Here is a 10,662-nt window from a genome sequence, read left to right as displayed (position 1 = left end):
TAGCTCGCAGGTTCATTGTTGTCTAGCAACATGACCTTCAAGATAGGATTACTGTACTACTCTGAAGTAGTACGCATCCTTGTCACCCTACAAGGTACGGTAGTGACTTGATCCGAAACTTCATGATCACTATCATAAGCTTCTACTTCAATTGGTGTGGGCGCCATAGGAACAACTTCCTGTGCCCTGCTACACACTAGTTGAAGTGACGGTTCAATAACCTCATCAAGTCTCTACCATGCTCCCACTCAACTTTCCGAGACAAACTCTTCCTCGAGAAAGGACCCGATTCAAGAAACAATCCCTATTGCTTTCAGATCTGAATTAGGAGGTATACAAAAACTGTTTTGGGTGTCTTATGAAGATGCATTTTATCCGCTTTGGGTTCGAGCTTATCAACCTTAAACTTTTTCACATAAGCGTCGCTTCCCCAAACTTTTAAGGAACGACAGCTTAGGTTTCTCCAAACCATAGTTCATACGGTGTCGTCTCAATGGAGTTACGTGGTGCCCTATTTAAAGTGAGTGCGGTTGTCTCTAATGCCTAACCCATGAATGATAGTGGTAATTTGATAAGAGACATCATGGTACGCACCATATCCAATGGGGTGCAACTATGATGTTCGGACACACCATCACACTATGGTGTTCCAGGCGGTATTAATTGTGAAACAATTTCCACAACGTCTTAATTGCATGCCAAAGCTCGTAACTCAGATACTCATCTCTATGATCATATCATAGACATTTTATCCTCTTGTGACGATGATCTTCAACTTCACTCTGAAATTACTTGAACCATTCAATAATTTAGACTTGTGTTTCATCAAGTAAATATACTCAGTATCTACTCAAATCATCCATGAAGTAAGAACATAACGATATCCACTGCGTGCCTTAGCACTCATTGGACTGCACACATCAAAATGTATTACTTCCAACAAGTTGCTTTCTTGTTCCATTTTACTGAAAACGAGGCTTTCAGTCATCTTGCCCATGTGGTATGATTTGCATGTCTCAAGTGATTCAAAATCAAGTGAGTCCAAACGGTCCATTTGCATGGAGTTTCTTCATGCATATACACCAATAGACATGGTTCGCATGTCTCAAACTTTTCAAAAACGAGTGAGTCCAAAGATCCATCAACATGGAGCTTCTTCATGCGTTTTATACCAATATGACTTACATGGCAGTGCCACAAGTAGGTGCTACAATCATTACTATCTTATATCTTTTGGCATGAACATGTGTATCACTACGATCGAGATTCAATAAACCATTCATTTTAGGTGCATGACCAATAAAGGTATTATTCAAATAAACAGAGTAACCATTATTCTCCTTAAATGAATAACCGTATTGCGATAGACATAATCCAATCATGTTTATGCTCAACGCAAACACCAAATAACAATTATTTAGGTTTAACACCAATCTCGATGGTAGAGGGAGCGTGCGATGCTTGATCACATCAACCTTGGAAACACTTCCAACACATATCGTCAGCTCACCTTTAGCTAGTCTCCGCTTATTCTGTAGCTTTTATTTTGAGTTACTAACACTTAGCAACCGAACCGGTATCTAATACCCTGGTGCTACTAGGAGTACTAATAAAGTACACATTAACATAATGTATATCCAATATTCTATCGACCTTGCCAGCCTTCTCATCTACCAAGTATCTAGGGTAATTCCGCTCAAGTGACTGTTCCCTTTATCATAGAAGCACTTAGTCTCGGATTTGGGTTCAACCTTGGGTTTCTTCACTAGAGCAGCAGCTGATTTGCTGTTTCATGAAGTATCCCTTCTTGCCCTTGCCCTTCTTGAAACTAGTGGTTTCACTAACCATCAACAATTGATGCTCCTTCTTGATTTCTACTTCCGCGGTGTTAAACATCGCGAATGTTTCAAGGATCATCATATCTATCCCTGATATGTTATAGTTCATCACAAAGCTCTAGTAGCTTGGTGGCAATGACTTTGGAGAAACATCACTATCTCATCTGGAAGATCAACTCCCACTCGATTCAAGTGATTGTTGTACTCAGACAATCTGAGCACAAGCTCAACGATTGAGCTTTTCTCCCTTAGTTTGCAGGCTAAGAAAATCGTCGGAGGTCTTATACCTCTTGACGTGGGCACGATCCTGAAATCCCAATTTCAGCCCTCGAAACATCTCATATGTTCCTCGACGTTTCGAAATCGTCTTTGGTGCCTCAACTCTAAACCGTTTAACTGAACTATCACGTAGTTATCAAAACGTGTATGTCCGATGTTCACAACATCCAAAGACGACGTTCGAGGTTCAGCACACTGAGCGGTGCATTAATGACATAAGCTTTCTATGAAGCAACGAGGACAACCCTCAGTTTACGGACCTAGTCCGCATAATCGCTACTATTAATTTTCAACTGAATTTTCTCTAGGAACATATCTAAACAATAGAACTAAAGTGCGAGCTTACGACATAATTTGCAAAGATCTTTTGACTATGTTCAGGATAATTGAGTTCATCTTATGAACTCCCACTCAGATAGACATCCCTCTAGTCATCTGAGGGATTACATGATCCGACTCAACTAGGCCGTGTCCGATCATCACGTGAGACAGACTAGTCATCATCGGTGAACATCTTCATGTTGATCGTATCTTCTATACGACTCATGCTCGACCTTTCGGTCTTCCGTGTTCCGAGGCCATGTCTGTACATGCTAGGCTCGTCAAGTCAACCTAAGTGTATTGCGTGTGTAAATCTGGCTTACACCCCTTGTATTCGAACATCAGGTTCTATCACACCCGATCATCATGTGGTGCTTCGAAACAACAAACCTTCGCAACGGTGCATAGTTAGGGGGAATACTTTTCTTGAAATTATTTCGAGGGATCATCTTATTTAAGCTACCGTCGTTCTAAGCAAATAAGATGCAAAAACATGATAAACATCACATGCAATCAAAAGTGACATGATATGGCCAATATCATTTTGCTCCTTTTGATCTCCATCTTCGGGGCTCCATGATCATCATCGTCACCGGCATGACACCATGATCTCCATCATCATGATCTCCATCATCGTGTCTTCATGAAGTTGTCACGCCAACGACTACTTCTACTTCTATGGCCAACGCGTTTAGCAATAAAGTAAAGTAATTTACATGGCGTTCTTCAATGACACGCAGGTCATACAAAAATAAAGACAACTCCTATGGCTCCTGCCGGTTGTCATACTCATCGACATGCAAGTCGTGATTCCTATTACAAGAACATGATCATCTCATACATCACATATATCATTCATCACATCCTTTGGCCATATCACATCACAAAACACTTGCTGCAAAAACAAGTTAGACGTCCTCTAATTGTTGTTGCAAGTTTTTACGTGGCTTCTATAGGTGTTCTAGCAAGAACGTTTCTTACCTACGTAAAACCACAACGTGATATGCCAATTTCTATTTACCCTTCATAAGGACCCTTTTCATCGAATCCGCTCCAACTAAAGTGGGAGAGACAGACACCCGCTAGCCACCTTATGCAACTAGTGCATGTCAGTCGGTGGAACCTGTCTCACGTAAGCGTACGTGTAAGGTCGGTCCGGGCCGCTTCATCCCACGATGCCGCCGAAGCAAGATAAGACTAGTAGTGGCAAGAAAATTAACAACATCTACGCCCACAACTGCTTTGTGTTCTACTCGTGCATAGTAACTACGCATAGACCTAGCTCATGTTGCCACTGTTGGGGAACGTAGCAGAAATTCAAAATTTTCTACGCATCACCAAGATCAATCTATGGAGTAATCTAGCAACGAGGGGAAGGAGAGTGCATCTACATACCCTTGTAGATCGCTAAGCGGAAGCGTTCAACTGAACGGGGTTGATGGAGTCGTACTCGTCGTGATCCAAATCACCGATGATCCTAGTGCCGAACGGACGGCACCTCCGCGTTTAACACACATGCCGCCCGGTGACGTCTCCCATGCCTTGATCCAGCAAGGAGAGAGGGAGAGGTTGGGAAAGACTCCGTCCAGCAGCAGCATGACGGCGTGGTGGTGGTGGAGGAGCGTGGCACTCCAGCAGGGCTTCGCCAAGTACCGCAAGAGACGAGGAGGGAGAGAGGTAGGGTTGCGCCTTGAGGGAGAGGTTCTCATGTGTTTGCAGCCCCCTCTAGGGTTCCCACCACAAGGGGTGCGGCAGCCCCAAAACCCATCTAGGGTGGCGGCCAAGGGGGGAGAGGGGGAAACTTGCCCCCCAAGTAAGGTGGAGGCGCCCCCTCCCCAAACCCTAGGCGCCTTGGGCCTTGGTGGGGGGCGCACCAGCCCACCTGGGGCTGGTCCCCTCCCACACTTGGCCCATGCTGCCCTCTGGGGCCGGTGGCCCCACTTGGTGGACCACCGGGACCCTCCCGGTGGTCCCGGTACGTTACCGATAGCACCCGAAACTTTCCCGGTGACCAAAACAGGACTTCCCATATATAAATCTTTACCTCCGGACCATTCCGGAACTCCTCGTGACGTCTGGGATCTCATCCGGGACTCCGAACAACATTCGGTAACCACGTATATCTATTCCCTATAACCCTAGCGTCATCGAACCTTAAGTGTGTAGACCCTACGGGTTCGGGAGACACGTACACATGACCGAGATAACTCTCCGGCCAATAACCAACAGCGGGATCTGGATACCCATGTTGGCTCCCACATGTTCCACGATGATCTCATCGGATGAACCACGATGTCGAGGATTCAATCAATCCCGTATTCAATTCCCTTTGTCTAGCGGTATAGTACTTGCCCGAGATTCGATCGTCGGTATCCCGATACCTTGTTCAATCTCGTTACCGGCAAGTCTCTTTACTCGTTCCGTAACACATCATCTCGTGATCAACCCCTTGGTCACATTGTGCAAATTATGATGATGTCCTACCGAGTGAGCCCAGAGATACCTCTCCGTCACACGGAGTGACAAATCCCAGTCTCGATTCATGCCAACCCAACAGACACTTTCGGAGATACCCATAGTGCACCTTTATAGCCACCCAGTTACGTTGTGACGTTTGGTACACCCAAAGCATTCCTACGGTATCCGAGAGTTGCACAATCTCATGGTCTAAGGAAATGATACTTGACATTAGAAAAGCTTTAGCATACGAACTACACGATCTTTGTGCTAGGCTTAGGATTGGGTCTTGTCCATCACATCATTCTCCTAATGATGTGATCCCTTTATCAACGACATCCAATGTCCATGGTCAGGAAACCGTAACCATCTATTGATCAACGAGCTAGTCTACTAGAGGCTTACTAGGGACATGGTGTTGTATATGTATCCGCACATGTATCTGAGTTTCCTATCAATACAATTATACCATGGATAATAAACTATTATCATGAACAAGGAAATATAATAATAATAACTAATTTATTATTGCCTCTACGGCATATTTCCAACATGGCAGGCCCGCCTTCGGCCATAAGACCGACTTCTGCTGCATCCAGCAACCGAGTGATTCTCTTAGTGATGGATTCTATGTCCTACACCACATGCTGGAGTACATACGGGATCATCAGGACCTTTGCATGTCACCTAAATCCGGCGATGCCCATATTCTGCAATGGGCAAAGAACATAGGAGATACCCCGGATCATCGACTTCGAGCTGAGTTCTATCACATCCAGCATGAACTTGCCCAAGTCATCATGAAGGAGGTCCTCGACAAAACAGGTTTGTTCTACGAGGAAGGGAAAATGTCGTGGGAATACGTCTGAACACGCTTAGCCGCTCAGCGTCTCGACCTGAAGCCTTTCTCTAAGCTCGGGGACTATCTCCCTGACTTGGATGGATGGAACGACATGTTGGAGTGATTGTCGATATATGACAATGTGTCCGTTCAGTCCATACTTTCTAATGACGAAACTTTGAGTTATGCGTGACGAAATTTTATTTGTGATGTAATTAAACCGTCCTCCTCAACTAGCGAAGATCACTCTGGCTAGGGCATTTCGGTTACGTTGAACTTTGTTATTTATGCTTATGATATGTTGTTTCTATTTTTGCCAAGTCTGTCTTTTTCTGTTGCTCAACTATGTATGTTGCATATCATCGACTCATGTGATAATGCAGGTGCATAGATCATCGATGATGAAGAAGTGCAACACCAGGAGTATAGACGAGTGGTCAGAGTGTCAGGCCCAGGTATACTGGTTTCCGGTTTCCGAGCGACAGCCCATAGTTAGTTTAGGTTCACGCTAATGCGAGAGAGGGATACGAACTCATATACTGCTTTAGTTCCGCTCTCACTCATAGTGATAGCTCTTCTCGCGTATATCATTGTATATATGGATGACGATGTAGTTGCAAGTAATCGAGACTTGTATCGCTATTTTCGAGATGATGATGATAGACCACTTTGTATTGGATGATGATTATGATGATGACATGATTTGATGAGACTATCTGTATGTATATGCTATGATTACATTTGTATGTGTTTGATATGCTAGAGATTATTGTATAAAGCCTGTTCAAATACAAAACAAATATGCAGAAAAAAATAGAAACTAATAAAACTAGCAGTAGCGAGGGGAATAAAGTTAGCAGTAGCGCTCTCTTACCAGTAGCGCGTCCTGGTCAAAAGCGTTGCAGCTATTAGCAGCCGCGCGTGGCACCAAAGCCCGCTGCTGCTAGCCATGTATAGCAGTAGCGTGGGATGGCACGCGCTACTGCTACACGTTAGCTGTAGCGCCTTATCAGTAGCGCGGCACCCCGCGCTACTGCTAGGCAAAATACCCGCGCTACTGCTAGGCTTTTCCCTAGTAGTGTTATTGTTTCTGAATTTAATAGTGGCCTTGGCTTGGAAGTATTTAGTATTAGCCTCTCCAAGTTTGATCTTTCTGATAATAACCCTCTGCTGCCAATATAGTCTCTGGTATGTCAAAATAGCTGTTAAATGGGCCTTTAAGATATTTCTGCCATTTGCTTCCTCCAGAGTTAAATCTCTAACTTTCTCAATGATATCATATCAAAGAATCATAAAATTGGTGTTCTCAATGATTTTCTTAAGATCAGATAGATTCCTTGTCCAAATTTCGAGTCCCTTTCTCAGCCTTTTGAATTTTGTGGCTATGATCTTAGCATTGTCACTGCCTGATACTGTTTGTGTCCAAATTCTCTTGACAACCTCAAGGCAAAAACTACTTCTGACCAAATCCCTATCATGGTGAAGATTGGTACTTCATTAAGTTATTGGTCAAGTACTCTTATCGGGTTTTTATGGACCCGCAAGGCAATGAAGATATGTCCTATTAGTTGGTCGGCCAACAATTTTCTAAGCATTACAAAAAAAATCACCCCACCTCTAAAGTTCAACCTTCCTATTTATGTTCAGAGAAGAAACAATTTCCTTCAAAACAAGAAGAAAGCTGACAATTTTTTTGCTAGCAAAATCTCAGATCAAACCATCAGATCAGAAGGTTCTTCTGAATGTTAATTTTCAGATCACAGCACCTCTAAAAAGTGAATAGCAAGAGAAGCATTCCCAAACCAGAGGTCCTCCAAAGACTTGCTGCACCTAGGGTCAGCATTCCATATGCAGAAAGCAGCTCTAAAAAATGTGCACTGTAGCCGATGCCATTGCCTGCACCTGAAGTTCCTATCACTGTCAGTAGAGGAACTCTGTCAGAACCTGCTAGTTCACACAACACCGACTGGACATGACTTTCTGTTGCTGTCAATAAATCATAACTGATATGCACATACTGCACTGCCCATAACTAAGACCCCCGTACCTGCATCTATTTTTGAACTTGTTCACATATCATCGTTGCAACTAAAAACCGTATAAAAACACAATTTGTTCACCAAGTCATTGCTGGGCTAGCGAGCATGTCAATTGACGTTCTATGGTCCAATGTATTCATCATAGTAAACTGAGCAAGAAGTGCTGAAGTGAAGAAAGATATGCTTACAAAGTACAAAGTGAAAATATTTCTGGATATTCATTAAAGTACACTGAGTTATTCAAGGTTCAGCCTCATTCTTCTGCGTTCCCATTTCTTGTGCCTTCTTTTACTTGGTGTAGGTGTTCTAGATAAAGCCACATGATGGTCAGCAACTCACCGCCGCTGCTGAGTTTCCTTGCATGCGCCTCCCTATTGCACCGGTTGGCTGTGTAGGCCAGGAAGTCCAACCATAGCCTCGGCAGAGCAGTAACCACATTTTCCTCCCTGCCAAGCAGCGTTTCACCAATGAAGCTTGCATAATTGAGCCGAGGATTTGCAGTGTTTGTACGTCCCTCCTTCAGTATAGCACTGGCGATCTTCTTCTCAAGTTCAGAAGGTTTCCAGTCACGATGATGGTGTGAACGGAACAAGTTAATGAGCACAGAGCAGACACTGCTTTCAGCAGAACCGGCAACATGTTCACATATCGTGTCCAGTTGTTTGTAGGTTTGCTCATACAGCCAGTTTTGGGGAAGGCCTGGTAGCATGTCGGGGGAGTCCACAAGCAGGAACATCATGTAGTTTGATAGTACACTGACCACCTCCACATCGTCGTTGCCCCATTGATCTATTTGAACAAGGATTACGCTGGTGGCGATATGCCAGCAGATGACGCTCTCATGGAAGTCAACTAACTTATAACCGTTCAACTTCTCCAATAGCCGAGGGTAGCGCTTCTCATTCAGTGCCAGTTCACCCCATTTAGTCCTCCGCAAGCCCATTGTGTTCATATCACCTCTTGTGATCATCCACTCCTCTGCACATTTCTTGACCTTCTCACAGACATCGATGGTCCATAAGTGCCTGTCCCACCACTCACCGAGTCTCAGCGCCTTGGACATATCGCCGAGGCATCGACTCACCAGATCCACCTGTCTGACACGAAACCTCAACATGTTGTGTTGCCCCATGGTGCCTGACCACCTCCTCGAGCTTCCTGTCATCATCATCTTGCCTGGCCAAGACCGGCGAAGAGAAACAAGTGCACGACGAAGCCCATGCCACCTTCCAGTACACAGAGCTGAATGTTGGAGCCAATCCCATTCTGTGACACACAAGAAGGCAAGAGCCCAGCTTGACCCTAGTGCGCCAAGGAGCGATTTGGTCTCCAGGACCAAGGCGCCACCCAACAAGATGCAAACAAATACTCCCTTCGTCCGAAAATACATGTCATCAAATGGATAAAAAGGAATATATCTAGAACTAAATTATGTCTAGATACATCTCCTTTTATCCATTGTGATGACAAATATTTTTAGACGGATGGAGTATATATTAGGCAGGTTTCAGGCAGAGCCCAGGCGAGGCATGCAACGGCCAGACCACTAACCAAACACACTCTTCCTGCGGAGACGCGGCCATGGGTGGGTCCCGCTTGAATTGACCATTGGGATATCCGAGTACCGGGTGAGCACTAGAGTTGGCTAAACGGGCCCGACCGACACGACACGGCCCATGCAGGACGTGCCTCGCTCCATGGTCCATACATGACCTAGTTAGTAAACGGGCCGGTCCGTGGCATGTTTAGCACACTAGAGTTATGCTGTGACGGCCCGCGTGCCTAGCCTCTAGGCCCAGACATGGCCCCAGGCGTGCTGCATGCCGAGCACGGCCTGTGCGTGCCTGGCCCATGGCGAGTAGTGCTGGTGTGCTCACAGCCGGCCTGGCTGGCGCAACCCAGGTGGCTGCGTTTCATGAGCACCACAACCTGGGCATGGACAGGCCTGGCTCGGGCTTGGGCCTGGCTTGGACCTTAATCTGTAGCCCAAAAGATAATTTGGGCCACTAAACTTTCCCACAATGCTTAGATAGTTTTATTGATTTTAGAGAGTGTTTTCAAAACATTCTGAAATTTTGTATTTTTAGGAATTGCCAAAAATATGGGCAGAAAAAGAAATTTGATGGAAAATTTCATTATTTTAAGAAAAAAATCTGAAACTTTTCCAGAATGATTATAATTTTTTCTTGATTTTACATAATTTATTATTTTTGTAGAAACTATGATTTGTTTGTCAAAATTTGCGCTGATGTGGCTTGATGACTTGATGGTCAACGGGTCAAACCTGATCAAAAGGGTCAAAATTAGGGTGTGAGGAGAGTAGGGTTGAATCCTTGTCGGTTTTAAGAGTTCGGGTTGATTCTTAGCTGGTTTAATAGATCAGGGTTGTATATTAGACTAAGGCAAGAGTTCAATGTTGAAAGATGCACTTCTCTCTAAGACTTTTTATGATGTGGCATACTATGAATGAGGAGTGAGGGCAAAGTTGTATGTACATGAACCAATAACCCTTGCACAAACTTCGGTGTAGAATGATAGAGCACCTTGGGGCATCTCCAAAATCTACCAACAATTATCTTAAAGCCATTAGAACTGCTCTTATTTACTTTCCCATCTTCTATTCGGCGAAAGTAGATACACTCTATTGGAGTATAGTTGTATGATAACTTGTTGATTGATGACATGTTAGATTTTACCAACAAACTAACAAATAAAGCGGTTGGAGATGCCCTAATGAAATCAATGGGAAAGACATTTCCGAGTGCTAGGCTGATGTGTATCTACGGTTGTAAGCGCACAAGTAATCGTGTACATGCAATCCATATTAATATTAAGGAAATATATTATTTGCATTGCAAATTAATATCCAATGAGTGCTGATAGTTGG

The sequence above is a fragment of the Triticum urartu genome, chromosome 2 (genome assembly GCF_003073215.2).
Source record: "Triticum urartu cultivar G1812 chromosome 2, Tu2.1, whole genome shotgun sequence".
Lineage (NCBI taxonomy): Eukaryota > Viridiplantae > Streptophyta > Magnoliopsida > Poales > Poaceae > Triticum > Triticum urartu.
Note: the sequence above shows the minus strand (reverse complement) of the source record.